Here is a 26,364-nt window from a genome sequence, read left to right on the forward strand (position 1 = left end):
GAGAGAGAGAGAGAGAGAATGAATCTGAAGCAGGCTTCACGCCCAGTGTGCAGGTCAAAGCAGGGCTCAATCCCACGACTCTGGGATAATGACCTGAGCCAAAATCAAGAGTCGGACATTCAACCCAGGTGCCCCAAACCAGTAATCTTTAAAAAGTCTTACATACCATGACCAAAAGGGGATTATCCAAATATGAAAAATTGGTTTAACATTCAAAAAAATCATTTCATGTAATCCATCACATGAACAAGCTAGAGAAGGAAAAGCAGATGATTTACCAGTAGATGCAGAAAAAGCATTTGACAAGATCCAGCACTCATTCATGCTTAAAACACACACATACACACAAACTTCCAGTAAATTAGGAATAGTGGGGAACTTCCTCAACTTGATCAAGAATATCTGCAAAAGCCTATAGCTAACATCATACTTAATGGCAAGAAAGTAAAAGCTTTCCCATTAAGATCAGAAACCAAGGAAGATGGCCTCTTATCATTCCTTTTCAGTATAATACTGGAATTCCTAGCTAATGCAATAAGACAAGGTAATAAAAGGTATACAGATTGGGAATGAAGAAATAAAACTACCTTTTTTCACACACGGTACAATCATCTATATAGAAAAAAAAGACAAAAACAAAAAAACTGGAACTAATAAATGAATAATAGCAATGTTACAGGCTAGAAAGCTAATATATGAAAGTCAGTTGCTTTCCAATGTGGCAGCAGTTGTACGAATGGTGAAACTAAAAACAATTTTCCTGTAAACCTAAAACTGCTCTATTTTTTTAGTGTTTTATTTATTTCTGAGAGAGAGAGAGAGACAGCATGCGCAGGAGAGGGTCAGAGAGAGAGGGAGACACAGAATCTGAAACAGGCTCCAGGCTCTGAGCTAGCTATCAGGACAGAGCCCAATGCGGGGCTCGAACCCACGAACCGTGAGATCATGACCTGAGCCAAAGTCAGACACTTAACTGACTGAGCCACATAGGTGCCCCTAAAACTGCTCTAAAAGAATAAAGTCTTTTAAAATATATGTTGAAAATATGGAATCTGAGTTCAGATAATACTCTTACCTTCCACCTTTTGATTTTTGAACACTCTTACCTTTCACCTTTTGATTTTTGAAGTGAGTAGTTTATGTTATGGTAACAAACAAACGAAATTTTCTCTCTAGAGAATTTGTTCCTTTAAATCTTACTCTTTCATGTAGAAAAATAGAATTCCTTATTTACTATTTGACATATAACTGGGTAGTAGTCTTTTATGCACAGTGAGTAAAATGCTTATCACTCACAAATGGATGCTGTTATTTTAATGTTAAAAAGTCAATGTGTAGGAGGTTTGGGGTGCCTGGGTGGCTGAGTTGGTTAGGCATCAGACTCTTGGTTTGAGCTCAGGTCATGATCTTATGGTTGTGAAATTGAGTCCCTCTTCAGACTCTGCACTGGGTGTGGAACCTGCTTGGGATTCTCCTTCTCTCTGCCCCTCCCCTGCTTGTGTGTATACCCTTGTGAGCATTCTCTCTATCCCAAGGGAGGGAAAAAAAAAGCGAAAGAGGTTAGGGACAGAAGGGGGTTGTGGAAAAGGAGGTGGGGTGTGCTTTTAAAAGGACATGAGGGGGCGCCTGGGTGGCTTAGTCGGTTAAGCGTCCGACTTTCGCTTAGGTCATGATCTCGCGGTTTGTGGGTTCGGGCCCCGCGTCGGGCTCTGTGCTGGCTGCCAGCTCAGAGCCTGGAGGCTGTTTCAGTCTGTGACTCCCTCTCTCTCTGACCCTCCCCTGCTCACGCGCTCTCGCTCTTTCTCTCCTAGAAATAAATTTTAAAAAATTAAAAAAAAAAATTAAAAAGACATGAGGGATCCTTGTGGTGATGGAACGGTTTTGGTATCTTGACTATGGTGGTATATGTGTGAGCCTATGGTAATAAAGTTCTGTAGAACTAAATACATAAACAAGTATAATGAAGCTGGGGACATCTCAAAAGGTCAGTGGATTGTATAACATAAATATATATTGATTGTGATATTCTACTTTAGTTTTTTGAAATATTATCGTTGGGGGAAATAGTAAATGGTACTCAAGATCTCTCTTAAAATCATGTGTGAATCTGCAGTTACAGTAAAATTAAAAAATGCATGTGCAACTATTATATAAAACTAATAACTGACTTTTTTTTTTTGTTTTTAGGTTGTTTCTGCCTCATTGATAAGTCATCATTGGCTTTGTAAGTTGATATTTTAATTTTTTTTATTCTTTGCCCTCAACGTATTGTATTTTCTGATTACATAAGAGTACTTTTGTAGAGAACCTGGAGCAAAGATTGGAGTATGGTCTGTGGTGTTTTTCAAACATATTTCCCAACACAACCCCATATATACCATAGGACTGGTGCTCCAGGAAACATTTGTGGGGAAATAGTGCTTTAAAATTTAGGAAATTGATAACAACGACAGGATCTATTGTACATTTTTCACAATGATAGCAAAAGAGAATAAGGACATTTGAGCTACAACAGAAGAAGTGTAACATAAAAAGACCTTAAGTACCTTAAAACAGTTGATATACAATTAAGCATAAGTAATTATTATAAATATAGTTATAAAACATAATTTTTAAAAATCTTGAAAGCAGAGGTGCCTAGGTGGCTCAGTCGGTTAAGTGTCCGACTTCGGCTCAAGACATGATCTCATGGTTCATGGGTTCGAGCCCCATGTCAGGCTCTGTGCTAATAGCTAGCTCAGAGCCTGCAGCCTGCTTCAGATTCTATGTCTCCCTCTCTCTCTGATCCTCACCTGCTCATGCTGTCTCTCTTTCTCTCAGAAATAAATAAAACATTAGCAAAAATTTTTTTTTAAATCTTGGAAGTAAAAATATGTATTTTTTCCTTGTTGTAGTCACCTGCTAATTCCCACATCACTCTTTCTCATTCCTCGAAGATTTAGCTCCTGGCTCACTGTCCTCCTCTCCAAGACTAATGTGTCCTAATTCTTGGTGATTTTATGGCCACTTTGGGGTCCTTCCAGTATCTTGATTTCTCACTTCCTTAACTTCTTCTCTTTCAATGATCTTGTTTCCCCAGCTACTTCAGTCCTGTCATCCCATGGTGATATTGCCGACTTAGTCATTAGCAATAACTGGTTCCTTCCATAATCTTGAGTTCAAGCATCCCATTCTCTACCAGGCCCTGCTCCCACCAACAAATTTTTAACTCTACCTAGACATTTCCTCACTCAATGTAAATAACCTGTACCCTATCATTAAAATCACCCATTTCCCCCACACTTTATCCCTCCTTCTTGCTTGACTATACTTTGCTATCTAAACCCCAAAGACTTAGTCTACCTCTTCCATGCCTTTAGCTGCCCTGCTGGTCATAGATGGACAAAAGTGACCAGCCATGCTCACTAGTCTTATTTTAACTGTTTTTATTACTTACCACAGTGGTCCCCTAATGTTTTCAGGCAGTTTGGACAATTAATTTCTAGAAGGACATTTAAAACCTATTTCTCTATAAACTTCCAGTTCCTCCTCTTCTGTTCTCCCTTCCACCTGATAACTCTGTTTTCATTGTCACTGATAAAATAGAAATACCTAAAAGAGAATTTCCATAAGTGCCCATCGTCACATCTACCCAACCACCTGCACCATACAGTCGGCCTTCTCTTCTCCTCCCTGGGTGAACTGCCCAAAACCAATCCAAAGCTTACTCTTCTACTTATGTTCTTAGATTCTATTTCCTTTCACCTACTCACGGATATTGCTATAGCACTTGTCCCTTCACTCCCCTGAATTATGGATTTCCTCCCTCCCTTACTTAAAAAAAATTATTTAACTCCCATCCCCTAGTTATCAATCTATTTCATTTCCATTTTCTTTAACACAGTTTTTCAGTCTTTCTGTCTATTCTATCTTGATCTCATTTCAGTCTGGCTTCTCAGCATTCTACCAAAACTGTCATGTCCCCAGTGACCTCCATGTTGCAAATCTCACAGTTCTCAGCGCTCATCTTACCTTACCTACTAGTAGCATTGACCTAGTCAGTCATGCTCCTCCCTAGTGTTCTGAGTCTCCACACTTTTCCAGCTGCCTTCCAGTTACCATGACCACTCACATTAGTCTTCCTTGCAGATACTTCTTCATTGCCCTGACTTCCACAGGGTGACCCAGGGCAGTTCCTACACTGTTTCTCTGCTTACACTTACTCCTAGCTAAGCTGGTTTAGTTTCATGGCTTTAACTACACATATATGCTGATAACTACCAGATTTGTACCTCCAGTGTGAACCTCTCTCCTGAACTTCAGATTTAAATATCCAATTCCTGAATGTCTAATAGGCATACCAAACCTAATCTGTCTACAATTAGGTTCCTCTCCACTCTCAACTAAACTTTCTTCTTCCTTAGTCTTCCTCATCTCTGTAAATGGCAACTCTATTCTTCCATTTTCTCAGGCCACACTCTTTGACACCGTTGTCATTTCTCTTTTTTCTCACCTTCTACATACCTAGCTGTCAGGAAATACTGTCAGCTCTAACTCAGATATATGCAGAAGATGACTACTTCTCACCATTTCTTCCACTATCAGCCTGGTCCAGACCATCCTCATTCATCATCTTTTTATTAAAATAGCCTTCCTACTGTTCTCTCTGCCTCCCCTTTTTTTGAGAGAGAGTGAGAGAGCACACACTCAAGTTGGGGAAGGGCAAGTGGAGAGAGGGAGAGGGAATTTTGAGCAGGCTCCACTCTCAGTGAGGAGCCCTATGCGGGGCTCAGTCTCACAGCTATGAGATCATGACCTGAGCCAAAATCAAGAGCTGATGCTAAACCTACTGAGCCAGGGGCTCTATGGTCTTTCTGCTTTTATACTTTCTTTCCTATAACCCCTTCTCCAAAGAGCAGCCAGATAAATTATTTAAAACCCTAAGTCTGATCATGTTACTTTTCTGCTCCAATGACTCCAGTGCCTCTCTTTATAGAGGTTTATCATCTTCTACATGGGCTCACCCCCATTACCTCTGACCTAACCATATACTGTGCCCCCTCACTCACTGCTTTACCCATCCCAATATTCTTGTTCCAGGTCAGGGTTTTGTAGTTGCTATTGCCACAAAAAGCCATAAGACTTGCTTCTTTACCTCCTTCAGATATTTGCTAAATTGTCATCTCCTCACCTAGGCCTTCCCTGACCAGCCTGTTTTGGTTTTGTTTTTTAAACATTCTTTAAAGTTTATGTATTTACTTTGAGGAGGGAAAGGGCAGAGGGGGGGGGGGGAGAGAGAGAGAGAGAGAGAGAGAGATTGAGAATCCCAAGCAGGCTTGTAGTCCGCACAGAGCCTGACACAGGGCTCAGTTTCACAAACCATGAGATCATGACCTGAGATGAAATCAAGAGTTGGATGCTTAACCGACTGAGCTACCCAGGTGCCCCAGCCTGTTTTGAATTGCCGCTCTTTCTCCCTGCCTTTACCCTTTTACTGGTCTTTATCTCTTAAGTACTTTAGTTTTTAATCACCATCTGAGATATATTTTGTTTGTCTTCCCTTCATTCAAAGATGAGCTCCACAGGTGGAGCAGGGGAAAGGGATTATGCAGTAGTTACTGACTTTGTCTAATATGCCCTTCTGTTGTTGCCTCCTGACTCACAAAGATGGGTAAGTGACTCACGTTGAGGCAGTCTTTGTATCTTGTCCTTCTAGTAGTATTCTAGTCCTAGGATGGGCATGTGATCCAAGCCAGGCCAACTAGAGTTTTCCATGCGATTTTGATTTTTCCTTCTGAAAGTGACAATAAGTAAATAATTTATATCTTGTCATGGATCCTCTTAACTGTTAACAAACCATTAGACAAAAGATAAACACAGCCATACACTATAATACCTTTGGAAGACTTAAAAAAATTGCCCATGTACTAGGTTACAAAAAAAAGAATATTAGGGAAATACAGAGGAGAGTAAGAAAATTTTAAGCAAACATGATATAAAATTCTATATAAATGAACTTAAACCTTTTAGTGATTAAGATACTAAAGATTATTTTAACTTGGTTTTCCTGTCAGATTGATTCTTCCTACTGTTCATGTAATAATTACTTCCATGCTACATAACTTCCACAGCACAGAGAGAGAAAATAGATATATTCAAGAAATTTAACTGTCGTTAAAATGTAATGGCCAACACAAAACCTTTAAAATATTGTCAGTTATGAGAATAAATGTAAAAACCTACAAATAAAATTTTATAAAGACCTATCTATTGTAACCAAATAAGACTTACCTTGAGTCAAAAAATGATTCAGTGTTTGGGAATCTTCTGGAAAAACTACACCCTATTAATAATTCTTTTAACTGTGAACTTAGAGTTTTGTGGGACATTTAATAACATTAAACACTCATTCTGGTCATCTTTTAGGAATAGTACTTTCTCACTTTGGATACAAAATATTTGTTTGGAATCTTAACACATTTATTAATAGCAAAGGCCAGAAACATTTCCATCAAAATCAAGAGTAGGGACATGGGTAGTAGAAGTTCTAGCCAGTCAATGAGACTGAAAAGCAACAAATATAGTTATTAGAAGAGGAGATAACACAAAATTCTATAGGCAATATGATGATAGACCTCTACAGTTCTGAAAATAAACTATAAAACTTTTAGAATTAATGCAATTACATAAAGTAGAGAAGTGGGAAATATACATTTAGTGACTGTGATTGGAGGCTTAAGATATAATAGGTTCATTTCTTATGGCTAGCAAGAAACTGACATACTAAGAATAATGCAGATAAGAAATGTGTATTTTCAGAATTTCCTACAGTAAGTATGTATAGCTTTGTTGCCAGAAAATAAATAGTAAGATCTGAAGAAAGCAGAATATATTTTCAGTATTTAGAGGTAAGAAAATTCTGTTGTAGGAGCTCAAGCTCAGCTGAGTTTTGGTCAGTTGTAGGCTTTCCCAGATAACTCAGTAAGGGAATTTTAAATGCTTGACTTGAGAATTTCAGTTAGATGAAACATAATTAAAAAGCAACCAAAATCTCAACTATCTATATATTTCTAAGTATTACAGGGAGAAAAACTAGATTTGAAATTTCTTCTAAGAACATATTTAATTTTCTTTTTCAGCAGTTGTCTGATTAAAAGCTCTTTGGTAAAAATGAATAGATCTTGATACTTTTAATAAATGGCTCCTAATACAATTTTGTTACTGAGGACTTGGAGTGTTCTATCATAATTTAGTTCCAAAAGCTCTGCTTTTAAGAGCTATAAATTAGCAGACAGCATGGAGAGCACAAGTTTTAGAATGAGTGTAGCCTGGCTTGAATTCCAGCAGTAATGCCAGTAAGTACATGATTGTGAGCAAGTTAAAGAACCTTTCATAGCCACAAGTTATCTTTTATAAAATGGAAATAATAATAGCTGTGAGGATTATGAGGATTAATTGAGGAGATAGACCTGGTCATTAGCAACATGCAGTAACAATCCTTTAATTCTATGTTTCTCAGTATTATAATTTGAGACACTAGTAATAAATTATTTTTACAATGTACTTTATAGAGAAGGTAGTCTCCTATTATTTATATTATATATCCCAAATTTTGAAAACTTCTGTTTTTTTTGGAAGAGAAAATGACTAAGAGACATGGGCTGCTCTGTAATGTGACCCCAGACAAGTCACTTTTTGTAGTTTTTGAGCTCTTCGGTGATATCTACATCAGTGATGTGGAGAGGATGAAATGAGATAATGCAGCATTTTCAGTAGTTAATTTGTGAATATAAAACACTAATACAATAGTAAGGAATTGGAACTTGAGACTGAGGGGACTTCCATGACTTCCAGCCATGGCAAAGTAACAGGAACTCGGTTCATTCTCTTGCATTAAACAACCAAAAGACAAAATGGAACCAAAAAAGCCTATAAAATATGGACAGAGTGCCAGAAAAGAGAATTGCACAAAGAAAACACTTTGGAGATCATCAGAGGGCTCCCCTGGAGTCTTTAGCTGAGTGTTGATTAGTGCATGCATGTAAGAGAACTACCCAAGGCTGGGAAAAGAACCACTAGAAAGGCAAATGTATATCACAGGGCAGGGAAGACTGTGTCCCAGCAGAGTAGAAAAACCTGTGTAATATAAGTAGCATAAAATGGAGTACTCAGAAGGGTGTTGCCTCAGTAGTAAGGGGAAATTAGCCCTAGAGTAAGGTTGCTTTGATCCTTTCTTTAAAAAAAATCCTGAAAGTAAACCATTAAAGAGGGATCATAAACTTTTTTGGTAAAGGATAAGATAGAAAATATTTTAGGCTTTACAGGCCATATGATCTCTGTTGTAGCTACTAAGCTCTGCCATTGTAATGTTAAAGCAGCCGTAGATAATATGTAAGTGAATGACGATGGCCAAATTCTAGTAAAACTTCATTTACAGAAATAGGCTGTGGGCCACAATTTCCAGACCCTTGTCTTAAAGGTCAAATTGTTTCTAGTAGTTTAACTTCATCCCAGAGCAAAGCTCAAGAATATTTAAAGAAGTACAAAATATCTGGCACCTAACAAGGTAAAGGGTGCAATCAAAATTTACTATAAATATGTCAAGAACCAGGAAAATTCATTGGTGAAGAGAAAAATCAGTCAATACAAATAGACTCGGGGATGATAGATTTTAATAAAGATATTAATAAACATAAACAAATTTTTAAAGATTTAGTAAACATCTTTACTAAACAAAGATATTAAAACAGTTATTTTATGATACATATGTGTAGGATTGTAGAGGAAAGCACTAAGTTAAGGAGAGTTACAAAAGGTATTAAAAAAAATCCAAGTTGAACTTCTAGAGGCACATAAACATCTGAAATGGAATATACACTGGATGGGAGTAAAAGCAGACAAGACATTGAAGAAAGACTTTGTGAACTTGAACATAAAGCATTAGAAATTATACAAAATAAAACATGCTAAAAAAAAAACACACAAAACATTTCCATCAGTGAGCTGTGGGACAACTTCAAACAGCCAAATATATAATTATAGTATCCAAAGGAGGAAAGTAATAGAAAAAACATTTAGAGAAATAATGGCTGAAAGTTTGCTAAATTTGATGGAAACAATAAGCCCACAAATCTTAGAGGTTCAATGAATACCAGCAAGTACCAAAAAATGAAGAAAATTACATCAGGGTATGTCACAATCAAATAGTTTAAAACCAGTAATAAAGATTTTAAAGGAGAGAATAGGATACTATAAATTTAGAGGAACAAAAAATAACAGAAGACTTTTCACCAAAAGCAATGCAAGCCAGAAGACAGTGGAGCAACATAATTTAAGTAATGAAAGAAAGGTAATAAAAGACTCTTTTAGACATGCAAAAGCTGAAGGATTCACTGCCTTTATACACACACTATAAGAAATGTTACAGGAAGCCATAAGGAAGAAGGAAAATAATACTATATCGAAATAAACATCAGAAATGGAAACCACCTGAGTAAATGTATAAAGTTTTTTAAACTTAAATATTTTTTAAAAAGATGATCCTTTTAACCAAAAATAGTAACATTGTAGTTGGAGCTTATAACATGTAAAATGTATGACAACAATTGCACAAAGGTCAGAATTGGAAAAATTGAAATGTAATGTAAAACTTTTATACTTTATGTGAAAAGGTGTAATATTCCTTGAAGGTACATTGTAAAAAGGATATGACTATAAACCCTAAACCAACCTCAAAAGAATTATAAGCTAAAGGAGATAAAATTAAATCATAAAAAAATGGTCCAAAAGAAGATAGGGGAAAAAAAAAAAAAGGAAAGAGGAAATGGAGAACAGATGGGACAAATACAAAACAAATAGCAAGATGTACATTTCAGCCTAACTATATCAATAATCATATTAAGTATAAGAGGTCTAAACATTAGTTTAAAGACAGTGAATGTCAGCTTCTTTTTTTTTTTTTTTTAAAGAAAATGAATTATATGCTGCCTGCAAAAAATGCACTTCATACATCTGAAGACACAATTAGGTTGTAATGTAACGGATACAAAACAATATGTATTTTAGTACTAATCTTTTTTTAAGCCTCAACTTAAAACTTCTAAGTAGAAATGAGAGGAAAAATATTGCCAGGTATAATGATGTTCTTTGATAATGATAAAGTGGTAAACTGATTGAGGACATAATCTTAAATGTTTACACAGCTAATAATAAAATTTCACTATACATAAAGAGAAATAGATAAATCCACAGATGCAGTCAGATTTCAACACCCTTCTCAGTAGATGATAGATCAACTAAATAGAAAATCAGTAAGGATAGAGAAGACTTGAACAGCACTATCAACCAACTTGACCTAATCGACATTTATAGAACGTTCTACCCAACACATGTAAGTACACCCAGAACATTTATTAAGATGGACCATATTCTAGGTAAGAAAATGAGTAAATTAGTTTTTTAAAGTTTAATCATATGAAAAATGTTCCCTGACCATAAAGGAATTAAATTAGTACAGAAGGTATCTAGAAAAATATTTTTGAATGTTAACAGCACACTTCCAGACAACTCAGGAGCACATTCTAGGCCATACAAAATACCTTAAATTTAAAAGACTAGAAATCATACAAGATGTGTTCTCAGACTACAGCAGCACTAAACTGAAAATTGATAACAGAAAAATAGCTGGAAAAATCTCCAATAGATGGAAATTAAACAGCATACTTCTAAGTAATCCATAGATCAAAGAAGCCTCATGAAACCTTAAAAATATTTTAAACTAAAAGAAAATACAACTTATAAAAATTGGGGATGGAGGAGGGAGCTAAAACAGTACTGAGAGTGAAATTCATAGCATTAAATACATATATTAGAAAGAATATCTTGAATCAGTAACCTAAATTTCCACTTCATGAAACTAGAGAAAGAGCAAATTAAACCAAAAGCAAGTAGAAGAAAAATAAAAATTGGTGAAGTCAACAGACTTGAAAATAGGAAAATGGGAGAAAATCAAAACAAAAAGATAGTTCTTTGAACAAGATAAAAAAAAAAAATACAACTATAGCCAGTTTAACCAAAGAAAAAAGAAGACCTAGATTACCAATGTCAGGAATGAAAAAGGGTTCATAACTACTGATATCATGGATATTACAGGGCAAATAAAGGAACACTATAATTAGTCTCTGCCTACAAATTTGGTAACAGATGAAATGGGACAATATGTAGAAAGATACATACAAACTACCAAAACTTTCTCAAGGAGAAATAGATTACCTGAGTGCCCCAGTATCTATTAAGTTAATAGTAAAAGAAAAAAAAAACTTCCTGGAAAAGAAAATGCACCAGATCCAAATGGTTGTGCTGGTGACTTTTGACAAATAACCCATGTGACAAAAAAATGAAAAGGGAAATGGAAAGTATTTTCAACGGAATGAAAATGAAAACATATTTCCAAATAACTAGGATGCAACCATAGCAGTGCTTACAGGAAAATTTATAGCATTATATGCCTATGTTAGAAAAGAACAGCAGTCTCAAAGTAATGGTTCAAGGTAAGGGATTGTCAAAATTGTTTTCAAATATGTGAATGTCTTTTGTTAAACATGTTTGTTTCATGTTGGAAGAGACAATACTGGTGATTATAAAAAGTATAAAAAGGCAACTCTTAGCCCTTCATAGGTAAGAAATAACCATTAGACTTCTCTTGCTAGGGGCTGAGTTTCTTTAGTGAGGCATGTTCCCTTAGATATTCTTTAATTTTTTTTTTTTTTTTAAAGTAATCTCTATACCCAGGGTGGAGCTCAAAGTCACATGCTCTATCAACTGAGCCAGGTGCCCCTCCCTTAGATATTCTTAAGGGCTCTTCCCAACTATTAATTTCTGAGATAAATGGTAGTGAAATATATTTCTCAGTGATAATAGGCTATAGATTAACATACACATTTAAACTGATGTATTATATAGTAGGTAATGTAAGAATGACCAGTAATCTTAGAAATCACAGAACTGTAGAATTAGATGGAACCTTAAGTGATGTTCAGTGAAATAGCAGTGGCCTCAACTCCCTGCCTCTTTTAATATAAAAAATAATTTTTTTAAAGGGAGATGCATTTAAGTTTGCAAATAATCAAAAGCAGTGCATGAGAACTAAGCTCCTGAAAGGCATATTCAGAGTTCAGAGAAAACTTCATGAGGCTCAGGGACCATCACTAACATTCTGGATGTGATTTTGTACTAGGTAAAAGGTTGGATAAATGTCACCTCCTCTCCACAGCCTTTTTTAGCTCTACCAGACTTAGTGGCCTCTGTCTTCCCCCAGTATTCTGTACACTCTGTTCTGTAACATCTCCATACTACCAGCTATCAATAAGGTGTTATGAAAAATGAGACCAGGAGTTTTAAAAAAAAAAAAGTTTTCCGTTTATCACTGGCAGCCTTTGTGCTAAAAAGTTAATCTGTTTTCTCCTAGTAAGCAGAGCAGTGTGGGGTCAAATGAATCCACGTAAATAACATACGTATTCTTTGAAAATTTTACAGAGCGCTAGCTCCGTATAACAAATATTCCTATTAGTCATTTTTATCTTCATGTGGCAACTGTCTGCATTTCTGCCTAGCACCAATACATTCCTGCTTAAAAGAGTTAAATGGCAAGAAGTAAAGCTGATTGTACACAAAAACCACATTGCTGCTTTATAACAACCAGGGATTTTCCTCGATCAGCTTTTTAAAACACAATTCAATTAGTGTTTGTTTTTTGTAGTAGCTCATCTTTTATGACAGTTTGATCTTGGTTTACTAGTTGGCCACCTTAAAATATTAGATGCGAGTGGTAAATTTTTAGTGCTGGAGAGAGCCATGTAATACAGAAGCTGAAAGTTAAATTTTATGTCTTTTTATTGAAAAGGAAACATATTTTTCCCTTTTAATAAACTTTACATTGGTTTGATTTTCAGCACCAATGATAATAGATACCATTATTAAGCATTTATTATATGCTAACACTGCTTTAGGGGCTTTATACTAGTTATCTAATTTGATCCTTCACAAACCCTATCAGAGAAGATACTATTTCTCTCTTACAAATGAGGAAACTGAGTATGTAAATATTATTAACGGCTTAATTTATAAGACTACTAAAAGGCGACACTAAAATTTAAATATGGATCTGACAACAGAATCCATACTCAAGCACTGCTTCCTTGAATGAGTGAGACAGTGCATTGGGCTTAGGAGTAGACTGTGATTATTTAATACAGTTTGAGAGGAGTTCAGTGAACAATTGTATGCACATATGGTAGCTACGTACAGTGGAAACTGCATGGGATTGAGAAACGGGATACTTTACTGTGACTCTGCTACTTACCAGCTCTGTGACTTTGGCAAGTCAGTTTATTACCTTTCTTAAGCCTGTTTTCCTCATCCAAAAATAGAAACTAGTAAAACCACCCATCTTAGGTGGTTGTGATGAAAATCAAATTGATGTTTGTAAGTGCTTTAAATGCTTTTGAAAGGGTTTATAAATGAATTGATGAGTGTATTTTGTCATTTGCCATAGGCTTTCATTAAGTAGTAAATTTTCTTGAGTGCTTTTAAAAAATAATTTGATTTATAGGAACTTAGTGAGTTTCCAGAACAGCTCTATTAAATTTAGAGTGATTATGTAAAGAAGTTCTACTCAAAAGACTAGCGTTCTTAGATGAGATACTTTGTTTTTGAGGAATGGTTATTTCACAATACTTTGTAATGGAATTCTTGACAGATATTTCTGTCTCCATTTTGGAAGAGTAGAAAGACAGAGAGGCCCAAAGTGGATCAGTGCCAGAGTCAGCTTTGAGGTTCCTAATATAACTGTCATACTGTGCCTACTAGGAAGCTACCTTTCCTGTGCCATTTAGACTTCTGTATTTTCTAAAGCTCATTTCTGTCCCAGCTTGAGAGAAAGTGAAAGTCTTCTCTTGGAGGGCTGTTCAGCACCCTGTACAAAATGGCGTCCTTGGCATTCAAATGAATAATCAGTGAATGGATTCCCCAGGTCATACTGAAGTTCATAAGATGGGCATGTGGGACGGTTGTGTTCTGTGTCAAGGAATGAGTTCTCCATACCTTTCATTCCAATATTGTTTATTTTCTTTTTGGTTTAGGAATTTTCAGATTTAACCCATCCACTCCCATGTTTCCTCGGAATTAGTGACAGAAATGGAATGGAGCACAATAAAACAAATGCACTTTGTTGCAGGCTTTCGTGAAGGTTGTGTCAAAGAAGCAGCTCAGAATTCAGAGGGGACTTTAGAAACCTTTTAATCAAATCTGCTCAACGTAGGTAACCAGTCCATCTTCCTCTTGCCCCTCTTGCCTCCCCCCTGCACCCCCACCGCCCCCTCACTCCCACAAAGTTGCACAGGGCTCATTCACACCCAGACTGTCACATCAGGGGTTTGGATTACCAGTTTGGGTGATTACTCCATTCACGTCAAAAGCTAACCTTTCTACGTCTGTTCACGTTTTTTGTTTCGCAAACAGAATTTACGCAGATGGACTCTTGAGGTTGTATGGCCTTCACTGGAAATCAGGCCTTGAAGGAAGCTCTGGGAATTACAGCTGTAAATTCACCCTATGGTGGTAGATTACTAGGTGTGACCTGAGAAGGGCTGCCCACATAGCCATGCTCCTATCGTCATTAGAACTATTACGTTGAGAATGAAATGTCCCAATAGTTTGGGTACGGTGACACGAAAGAAATTGCAGATTAAGTGAGACCATTGCTTGTGGGATTGCAGGGTGGAAAAAGAAAGGGAGAGTGAGCAGGCGAAGTTTATTTATGGAATGTCAGGGGGCCATTGAGGCTCAGCAGGCCCTAGAAGTGGAGGACTTCCCTCGGTGCTTGTTTTCTCCCTCTGACCTTGGATGAACTAGCGAGCAGTATATTATGCCGGGTGATTGTGCTGGTTTGTCATGGTTAGCATTCTGGACTGTCACTGGAATGTAGGAAACGGATGAATTTGAATTGAACCATGAGGTGGTCTGCCGGGCCCTCTCCTTGTCTCAAGGAAACCTGTCGCTGTTTGTCTGGGCCTGGCCTGATGGAAGCAGTGGAGGGAGAGAGAGGTGGGCCTTTGATCTCTTTGTTGCAGCTGCTCCCTGGGAACTCGCTGAAATCAATGCCCTGTTTTCCTGAAGGAATGAATGGCCCTGCCTAACTAGCTTTGTGAAGCTGTGGGGGAATTCACTGCCTCTGTTTATTGACAGCTGAAAAGGAGCACATGGGGTGGAAGGGACCTTCTTGTGAAAACCAGGCACAGGGAAAATTAGACCTCAATTTAACACAGAGGAATTTGGAAATTCACCCCAAAGGAGACGGTGGTTTCTCATGCTTACATTAGAATTACTCAAGTTTGGGGCTAGTGTGTAATGAACAATGGAGGTTCTGTCACAACTGTGTTATAAGTAGGAATATGGTATGCATAATAAATGATGTTAAGTAGAAGTTGATTCAACACCCTCCTTCTATTTTAAACACAGAAGTAGAGAAAGACAAATATTACTCATGATATAATCGAGTAATTCTTTTATTTTTGCATTCAGAAGAAGAAAAAAACCGATGCTTGAAATAAGCATTAATGTAATATTACTAAGTGTAAAGAATGCCATTCGTTCATGCTTCAAAACATCTTTGAACTTTGTATCTAAATTTTACTCATGCTGGCCATTCCTGCAGCTCTGGACAGTTGTGTTTTTATTTTTAAAAACGTATATTCTTTGGATATTGTAACTGAAAGCCCATCCGAAGCATAAATGAAACTGGCTAATAGACCACTATTAGACTTGCAATTAACACATTTCATAAATCCTAAAGTTACTACCTTACTTTTACAAACACGGTAAGGAAAAAGTCTTGAGTTTATCACAGGGAAACATCACCATACCTTCTTTTATGTCTCCCCTCACTTGCTTGATTTCCCAGGAAGAATTTATAGCGTCTTCCTTTGGCCCCGAGCCCTTTGTGCACACCTCTATTCTGGCACTTAACACATTGCCTTGTAGCTCTTTGTTTAGGTGTATTCTTTTAGCTGGAAGTAAAGCAGCTGTGTCGGATTCATTTTTATATCTCCAAGCTCAGCAAAGCTCTTGGCTCAGCGAATGCGAGCTGCATGAATGGGGATTGATAGCTCCCTGTACGTTACTTTGAATGTAATTACTTATCCAGGCTTCAACTGCAAATACTACATTTTAGGAAAACTTGATTGATCTATTGTTACCTGATTGGTGCTATAGCTTTTTAAAATCTATGCTTTATGGAGAATTTTATGAAACACTTTTTTGATTTGGCAGGTTTGTTGGGCAGTCCATCAGTCTCTGAACAGGAGGCATTAAAAAAGTGGATGGCATTGTCCTTCTTAAATCTAAGCTCTGTTCTCGAATATTCTTTCCTAAAATTAAATCTCATCTCAGGGTTTCCATATTTTCAGTACAATGCAAAAGCTTTTAATTTAGAGTTTTGTAGAGTTTCACTTGACCACATTTAGTGATTGAGATGGATAAAGCTTCCATTTTACATGATTTAATTCTATGATGTAATGTTAAATAATGCAAAACAAACTATCCTTTGATAGTTTCTTTAACCAGGTTTACCACTGCTGTGTGTTATAAACTCCTTATCAAAGGAAGCAAACACCTTCATTTGTCAATGAAAAGTTTCAGGGAAATTTTGATACTAAAGGACCAACTACTATGATTTCACGGGGACCCTAGAACAAGCCCAGTTCTGAGCTCTTTGCAAGTTAAAACCTATTTCTTTTTAAACCACAGCTTTAAGAGGGAAAGAGTTGTCAACATTCTTTGGGAAACAACATCTTAAAGTTGTAATGGAAAATTTTAGTAAATGGGGAGGAGGGGTGGTAAGTAAGCACAGAAGTACAGTAACTGGCTAATATTTTACTCCCCATGATATTTTTGTTTTTACCACGAAGATTATTTTTAAAGAAATCTATTTGGTTGTCTGTTTTTGATTAAAGGTGAGAGTGAAGTTTAAACAGGTTCGCAAATGCGTGAGTTGCAGTAGGAATCTTGTAGAGGAATGAGTGTTTGTAGGGGTCATGTGAATGCGGTGGACTCAGCAGCTTGGGATTCTGCTGAGATTTCAGATTTCTTACGAAATAGGAAAATTACCATGGCCTTGATCATCGATAGACTCTCGCCCCCATAAGTATTAACTTGTAGATAAGAAAGCAGTAAGCATAGCACTTAGGTTTATAACTTGGCTGCTCTACCCTCTGTTTCTGGAAGTAATTTCATGTGACATCATACCAAAGTAGGGAGGGGTAAAGGGTGGAAGGAAATGTAGGAAATCAAACCACACTTTTTCATTTTAGCAGTGAGGCATATCTTTGTCCACATTGATAGAAACAACTACATACAGGCCAAGGAAATAATTTCAGTTAAGAATTGTGTTCTTGCTAGGTCTATAGAATCACAGAACTCCAACTACATGATCCTCCATAAAAGAGCCTTTTCTCAAGTCTGAAGAGTGCTATACTATCTAAGAAGAATAATTTCAACTAACATGAGTCAAACGTCCAAAAGAGGTTTGGGGATCAACACATATTCAGTGTTTGTATTTGCTCGTGTGTGTTTATCTCCATAAGCAAACTTCCTCGTAGAAAGACACCAGATACTTCCCTCTTAGATGGCTTCCCGTCCATCCAGACTGACCAAATAAAGCAGCCCTAATACTGGCTTATCTAGTCATTGAAAGGGAAACATCCTCCTTATTCATTAGATTGAATTACAGGAAAGACTGTTCTGAAATACAGATTTAAAATTACCTTCATTGGGTATGCTTACTGTCAACAAATTCTGCATTTCGAGGCTCTTTTCTCACAGCAGCCTTGTCTTTGGGGGAAAGGAGTTTTGTTTGTTTTGTTTTTTGTGTTTTGCTTTTTTTGTTTTGTTTTTTGGTGTTTTTGGTTTTTGTTTGCCTGGGTTTGTTTAGGGCCTTTTAATGATCTTGCTCCTTAGAATCTTCTCCTCTCCTCCCTACTTCATCCTCTGTCCTGCTCAGGGGCTGGTTTCCTTTTCCCAAAGGATAGTGCTCATGTTTGACACTTTTTAAAAGGTTCTGATTATTGTCTGATTTCTGCCTGAGGCTGTGAGGTATTTTCACTCGAACAGAGGTCTTTGGAAAATAGTTGCAAATACATGCTTGCTCCTTGCTTACCAGGCAATACTGTTGAGCACTATTCAGATTAACTCATTTTATCTTCAAAAGGCTCTTGCGCTGTAGGTACAGTTATAGTCTTCATATTACAGACGAGGAGGCCAAGGCAGAGAGAGACTAAACAAATTGCGTGAGGTTTCTACGTGGCCCCGGTGGCACGAGATTTGAATCTAGACACTCTGACACCAGAGCTCATGCTCCTAACCACATCACTGCGCTGCCTCTCTGAAAGCTAGACTCCTGTCAGAACTTAAAGGCGTGTCTCTGGAAGGCTGGAAAATGGCACTGTGGTGTGTTGACGAAGAGAGTTTTTGATCTGGGCATACCTGAACTCATATTCTGTACATAAATGTCCACTTACTTAGTACCAATGTGGTTTTTCTCCATGCTTTTTTTTTTTTTTAACCTTTTGATTTCTCCTCTCTCCTCCCCACCCCCTGCCCTGTTCTAGGCTTGCTCTCACGTCTGATGTGGCCTCTGTTTCATGTCACATCTAAAACTTCTCTGTACCTCAGACTTAAAAAGGTAAGTATGTCTCTGCTAAGCCCTCGGACTTCTACCCAGTCTGCTCTCCTGTGGTCAGTCGTGAGTCTGTATTCTTGTTCTTTCCTATGGTAGAGCACACACCAAAGCCTTCTGCTTTTTCCACAGTAGAGGGGGTTATGTTCCCGAAAATGCTTGCTCTCAGAGAATTTGCACTTGAGGAACTTGAGGCTTTGAAGGAAAAATAGAGTTGAGGGATATGAAAGCCTATTTTTCACTCTTTAGAAAAAAATCAAGAGAATATGCTAAGAACTATCATTGGTATTCATATTAATTTAGAAATCAGGGATATTATACAGTTGCTTTTTATTTATCATGACTTGCTTACTAGAAATTTGTGATCTCCCTCTCTCACATTTTCAGAAGATGTTTTAAAATTATCTTAAAAACAGGTGAATATATCCGAGGGGAAATTTAGTGTGTTGTTCCCTTCATGTAGAATCATACTTAATCTGTTGCATTTATTACAGTTCAGTTTCTAAATCATGCTCTTAAAACCATAATATGAAGTGATTATCAATTTGCATCTATTCTGTCCAGATTCCTAAAGTTGAGAAATAAGTGTGCTTCGAAATCCAGTGTTTGAGAGAATTTATGGTTGACAGGATCCTCAGTATTTATCAGACATTTTTATTTCTTAACATTCTCCATCATACATATGGAGATTATAATAATGTTCTAACCACCTATTTCAAAATAGCAACCTCTAAATTTCATATCCAACATTTTAGTGGTTTTTTCCCCCTATAACATGTATGAATTTTCTGTCTGAGCCCATTGCCACCACCCCCAACGCTACCCACCCCCTGTTTTGTAGCTTCAGTGCTAACAGTGTTGTTTAACCATAATTCTTGGCCTCTGTCCACACTTTTTTTTTTTTTTTTTGCAAAATGTCCTTGACTGTACTATGCCATATTTTTTTTATTCCAGTGTTCTTTGTAAGTTTTCTTACATTATGTCTTACACTTGAATTTTTTTTTCCCCAAAGCTCTCACTAGATAAGTCACTTCCTAATTTATTTTGCTCTTGGGGCTAACTTCTAGAAGGTTATCCACAGCTGTCTGAGGTGGAAGGCCAGAGTGAAGAGAATCTTAAGTGTGTATGTGTGTGTGTGTGCACGCGCGCGCGCGTGTGTGTGTGTGTGTGAAAATTCCTGTTCTTCAAATGATTCTAACTGAAACCAGTCCACTTCCCCACCAGCACATTCAAAAAGAAAAGCAAAATCGAAAAACTCCAGAATCCCTTATGTATATCATTTAGGTGACTTTGTGATACCTGTATGACCAATTCATGCCAATTATAATTGTTTTCTCTAGTTAAACATGATATTGCCATTTAAAGCACAGCAATACTATCACACTGCTTAAGAATTTAGGAATCTTTCATACACATGACATACAAAACTTTTGTAGCATGCAGGAAATAATAGAAATTTATTTTACAAGCATATGTTAGGAAATGAAATTGTGTCATGATGATCTAAATTAAGGAAAGATTATGGAAGTGAATCAATAATTCATACTCTTTCTGTCACATACATTGCATTCTGAAACAGATTACTAATGTTTCCTAATTGTGAATTTACCCGGTATGTAAAGTCGTTCTTAAAACTTACAACAAGCCCCTTCTATTTTGCACATATACTTTAGACTCTGTACGAGTCATTGTGTTTCTGTAGGTACATATGTAATGTGTAATCTTACAACAGTTCTGGAAAGTACATAGATGTCGCCATAAAGGGAAGTTAGGGAACTTGCCTAAGATTACATACTTGGCAGGTAGCAGAGCCAGTCTTCAAACCTGGAGCCATTTGACTCCAAAGCCAATGGTCTTTCCGTTATACCCCACCATTTTTCTAGGTTGTATCTAGATGAATACCATCATTTGGTTGACTTTTGTTTTTTAACTAACTGTAGGAACACACCCTAGTGTTAAGTAGAGTGTGCTGCTGACACAGCAGAATAAGGGGGACGGGGAGTAAAACATATTATTGTACCACTTTTAGGTAAGAAAAGTTACCTAAGAGTTATCATGAAAATTTATTTTCTGACTCCTTGAACAAACACAAGGCTAAAATGAAGGCAGTTTAGAGATGAAGGGAGTTGGGGGATGGTCTTACTATAGGATAGTATTAAATATTATTAAAAATAGTAAAGCACAGTTTATCGTGTGTTTAAAATAGCACTAGGAGTTATACATGTTTATACCTTAACAAAGTGTACTTTATTGGGGGAATAATTTAATTGGCCCATTATGTGGCATTTACCTAGCTAATTTTTTCCTTTTTGAGCACAGGAATTAAAAGCAATTCATAAAACACACACACACACACACACACACACACACTCAACATGTAAATTAGAACCACATTAAGATGATCATCATTTCGCTCAGCATAACACCCTCAAGGTCCATCCATGTTGCTACACATGGCCAGATTTCATTGTTTCTCATTGCTATGTAGTATTCCATGGTATAGATAAACCACATCTTCTTGATCCATTCATCTGTTGATGGACACTTAGGCTCTTTCCATGTTTTGGTTATTGTGGAGAGTGCTGCTATGAACATTGGGGTCCATGTGCTCCTATGCTTCAGCATTTCTGTATCCCTTGGGTAAATTCCTAGCAGTGCTATTGCTGGGTCCTAGGGGAGTTCTATTGTTAGTTTCCTGAGGAACCTCCACACTGTTTTCCAGAGGGGCTGTACCAGTTTACATTTCCACCAACAGTGTAGGCAGGTGCCCGTTTCTCCACATCCTCGCCAGCATCTAGAGTTCTCTGATTTGTTCATTTTAGCCACTCTGACTGGCGTGAGGTGGTATCTCAGTGTGGTTTTGTTTTGTATTTCCCTGATGAGGAGGGATGCTGAGCATCGTTTCATGTGTCTGTTGGTGAAATAAGTCAGGCAGAGAAGGACAAATATCATATGTTTGCACGTATAGGAGGATTAGGAGGAACTTGACGGAGGAACAAGGGGGAGAAGAAGGGCGGAAATGGTGGGGGAAAGGGAGAGAGGCAAACCATGAGAGACTCTTGAATGCTGACAAAAACTGAGGACTGATGGATGTGGGGGGAGGGGGGGATGGGCATGGAGGAGGACACTTGTGGGGATGAGCACTGAGTGTTATGTGGAAACTAATTTGACATTAAACTATTTGTTAAAAAAAAAAAAAAAAAAAAGATTTTCAGGAAGGAAATCTAGAACATTGAAAGAAGTTCCAAAGCAATAACTGCAACTACCTCAAAGAAATGTAACCAAATGATTAAAGCACTGGTAAATAAGGCAACATTCCTGGAATGTTAATTCCCTATAAAATAAAATTTAAAAATAAGAAAAAAAAAAAAGATGATCATCATTTTATGTTGTTTCTCTGAAATGGTTCTCATTTTTCCTGTGTGTTTAACTCACAGTGCTGTGAGGGTATTATTAGTTCTGATTCAGGGAAGACTTGGAACTCCCCGTGAATGGTTTTATGGATCACCTTCAGTATGCAGTTATTGCGTTTATTCTTTATGTGCACAGTTTTTGGGTTTTGGGGGTTTCTTTCCCCAAGGGAATTACTATTATTGATTTTAGTGTATATGATGGATAAATCCAGGAGCATAATCTGTACCTCTGCCGTCTGAGGTCTCTTTGGCTAACAGAAGCCCGAGCATACTGCTTTCCCGATGAAAAACTCTCAGTGGTTCTGATTGGTCAGGACTCTTGGTTTTAACTGACGACCTTTGAAGAATTCCAAACAGCCAAGTGATGTCGTGTATTTGCATGCTAGAAGAATCACTGTAGCAGTGGCATTGTGATTAGAATGAAGGGGGTCACTGCGAAAACAGGAGCCCTAATGGACCAAGGTCTCTAGCACGCAGAAATGTCCCTTTGCACTGGCCTAGCTGACTCACGCTCTTGAGTCACCAGACTGGTAGCAAGTTTAAGGGAAGCCACATGAAAGTTGAGTTTTGGCCAATAAAATGGGCTAGTCCTCCTTTCTCCAGCATCTCTCTCTACCTCCCTCCTACCAAGTTTTTAGGCACCACCAGTTGTAAAGTAGTCTCCTACATGTGGTTGCCCTCGCTGGGTGATGGGGGTTGGGGAAATGCCATGTGAATGTTCATGAACTACTTGCTACTCTCTTCCCTTCTGGGCCTCATCTCTCTGGTGTGAGAAGGGAAGCAAGTGTCAGCAGAGGCCAGAGCAGCCCCACACTGCAGTTGCTTTGCTTTTTGCTTTTCCAAACCTCTGCCTGCTGGCTCAAGATACCTAACTTCCAGCCTTCCTATGAGTTCTCTTCTTAGTATAATTTAATATGAAATATCCATCTTCCTAATAACCAAAGTCAGGAGGGGGCACTGTCTTGGCACACTCTGTCTCTGTGACGGACCACTTGCTCCCCAGGTAGCTCCCCCTCTCCCAGTTCCGTCTTCCCATGGGCTGTGCGCCCCATTTTGGGCAGACTTAGTGGGTGCCTGGGTGGCAGGAAAATGGGCTCCCTGGTTGCTGATTCTTGCTCATTTGAAGTTCTTCCGCCAGAGCTTTCTGTTCTAAAAACTCTAATCTCTGAAGGATGGCTGCTATATCTTGGCTTATCTAGAATCCTCGTCAAAGCTTTCAGAAGCCTCTTCTGAAGGTCTCAGATATTTGGCCACAGAACTGAAATGGATGGAATGTGCTTTGAGAATGTGTGACTGGTCTCAGAATCTGAACCCCTCTTGGACATTTCATTTGGTGTCACAGTACCCCGACATCTTTGAATCAGCAAATCTGTTACATTAAGAACTTACAGCCTCTCCCCAAGCTCCCCAGTTTGCTGCACACTCTCATTTCCATCTGATGGAAATCAGCCATCCTTCTCCTGTCCTACTTGCTGACCTGGGAGGCACAGCCAGGCTTGGGAAGCAGGGGTGGCCTGTGCCTCGAGACCAGCAGCACTGGCCTGTCTCTTTCCTCTTCCTGGTTGACATTGTTACTTCCTTTGGTTTTTAAGCAAGTCAGAGTTTAAGATAAAGGCCTTAAAGACAACTTTCTCTGCCTCCCCCTTTCTAGGTATTTGCATAGGAATCAGAGGAGTTAATCTTATGAGTAAACTCTCAACATCTGCACGAGTTTCCTTCCTTCCTTCTTTCTCTATCCGCCCCAGGATTCTAAAGCACAGGACTGCCCCCAGGTCACCAGCGCCTTTGCAGAGACCACACTCCTCTTGGCGACAGGGGGTGGCCTTTTTTTTTTTTTTTTTGAAAAACAATCTGGCTCCAGTTTTAGCAGTTGAGGCTAGTCGATAGCACAGATACGTATGAGTCAAATATTCTTGACGCCTTACACAGGCATCCCACAAGTCTGAATCTCCCTGCAAACATCAGGTATGCAGGAAGTCTTCCTTTTTTTAATTCCCTGTAACTAATTCAGACTCCAGCCCCCATTCTGCTAACCTACAGGGAAATTTCATCTCAGTCATTTTTAGGTGTCTCTCCTTCCCCCGTGGGGTGTGTCCTAGAACCCAGGAGATTACCATGGCACCTGGTAGGTGAGGGATTGGCCTCTGACCTTTTGTGTATCATAGCAATGGTCTCTGCAGCTCTCTGCATCAGGACGATGAGCAGGGGCTGGAAACCTTGCGCTGGGTCTGGTCTCCCTGAGCACACCCCACACTCTTCAGGGCTCTCTGCTCACCGCCCTGGGGAACAGAGCTGTGCAAGGGACCCCTTGCTGGTGCTCACAGATCTCCTCCTCTTTTATAGGCCCTGGGGTGGGGGTGGGGGTGGGGGTGGAGGGAGAGGGTCTTTTTCTCAACCTCTTTTGTGCCCTCTGTTTCTCCAATCTCAGGAGTTGGGCAGAACCTCCTCTTTGGGTTTAGATAGTAACAAAGACAAACTGCCTCTGCTGTCATCTGGGCTAAAATACAAGGAATTACAAAGCCTGCCACCTGTTTTAAATGAGCTAGAAAGAAAAGCTATTGGGAGGACAAAGTAAAATTCCAGAGTTGTCCCGCCATGCTGATTTGGAGGCTGTAATGAAGGCAAAACATCGCCCAAACAGTGGTAACTATGGAAATTAAGAGAAGGAAACAGATTTGGGAGACAGTAAGCATGCAGAATCTATATAGCTTAGTCAGTGAGAAAGTTCTAGCATGACTTCAGAGTTTCTGGCTTCGGAGAGGCCGGGAAGCGACACAGTAAGGAGGCTGACCTGTTGATGACGTGGACATTCGCGCCACATGCTCTGGATGCAGGTCTCAGCTCCGCCGCTGCTGGTCGTGTGAGCACAGGCAAATGAGTGCAACTTCTAAGCCTCAGTTTCCCCATTAAGTACAGTGGGGCCAGTACCAGATGCTCCTGTGGTTGTGAGCACGATCAGTGATTAATGGCCATGACCTTCTGAGCATCCAGTAAATGTTTTTACAGAGTGGTGCTAGTAACTAAAACCTGTAATCTTAGAGGAGGAGCCCCTGCTTTAGGGCAGGTGACCCTCAGGGCTGTGACACATCCAGGCTGAGAGGTTATAGATAGATTCATCTGGAATTGGAAAGCAAGTTCAAGATTAAGGACAGATTTGGGAGACCTCTGCCTGCAAGGAGGAGTTGAAACCTTGGGGTATGAATGCAGTGCCCCAGGGATGGTGCAGGAAGGTTAGGGAGGCAGCTGTCAGGCCCACAGATCTGTTCAAACACCACTCTACTGTGTCATCTTTAAAGTGACTTCATTGTTTTAAGATGAATATGAATATCCCATTTAGGGTCTTTGCTTCAGAGGTATAATCTCATTGTTAGCTCAGTGACATATGAGTTAGTTGTCTGTAATCTCCCATATTGGGTGGGCTCCTTTCTATCTGGACTTACAGTCTTTAGGAAACACGCGCGCGCGCGCACACACACACACACATACCTTTTTCCAAAGCTTTTCAGAAACCAACCTTGCACATCTTCAGTCTAGAGGAGACTTTCACTGAAAACTAAGACAGAATTCCCAGAGTTTGGGGCTTCCCCAGTTCTTTCCCACTTAAATCATTAGAAATAAAAAAGTCAGTCTGAAGAATTGACCTGAGAAAAACCAGGAGTAGCCAGAAGTGAATGAGCTGAAAGTGGAGGGGATCCCTTTGTGTCCTGGGGGTTTCAGTGCATGCTCAGCGGGCCGCTAAACCAGGACATTCAGAGAGAAAAGGGCCTGTTCTTCAGTGTGGCTCTCTGAGGCAAACGTCTGGAAAGACCTACTGCGCCAGCAAAAATGCATTCTAGAAATCATATGCTGTGTATTCAGGAAATTTTACTTTTTGTCATCGAAACATCTGAGTAAGCAGATATAAACAGATCCTTTTCCAAAGAAACATTTTCCCTTTTATTTAAAACAGTGAACTGTAATCTGGTTACCGTGTGCTGATACCCATTCCTAGAAAAACATGACTTTCCTTGTTACTCTGGAGCCCAGAAACATGTATGTTTAGGAGTGTTTCACGTTACAGGGTCATTTTTACCATAAACTTTAAATATATATTTATATATTATATATTGAAATATCATATGTATGTATATATGAAAGATTAAAACCCTTTTTTCAGATTTTGAAATCTAAATTCTGACCTGAAAAGGAGTCTGCAAGGAGCATCCTGTCAAACTTAGATGTGTTATTTTTCCTGTCTCTTGT

The 26,364-nt window shown here is 38.5% G+C and overlaps 1 protein-coding gene across 3 annotated transcripts in view; it reads left to right on the forward strand.

Annotated features, from left to right (window-relative positions):
* PLAGL1 (PLAG1 like zinc finger 1) overlaps nucleotides 1-26,364 on the forward strand; it is a 74,745-nt gene that overhangs the window by 23,693 nt on the left and 24,688 nt on the right. For all 3 annotated transcript variants that reach the window (XM_039230897.1, XM_039230898.1, XM_039230896.1), the window contains exons 2-3: nucleotides 2,188-2,224; nucleotides 18,642-18,715. The gene's annotated coding sequence lies outside the window, so the exon portion shown is untranslated. The remainder of the gene's footprint in view (nucleotides 1-2,187; nucleotides 2,225-18,641; nucleotides 18,716-26,364) is intronic.

This window comes from Hyaena hyaena, unplaced genomic scaffold (assembly GCF_003009895.1).
Source record: "Hyaena hyaena isolate Hyena2069 unplaced genomic scaffold, ASM300989v1 scaffold_52, whole genome shotgun sequence".
Taxonomy (NCBI): Eukaryota; Metazoa; Chordata; class Mammalia; order Carnivora; family Hyaenidae; genus Hyaena; species Hyaena hyaena.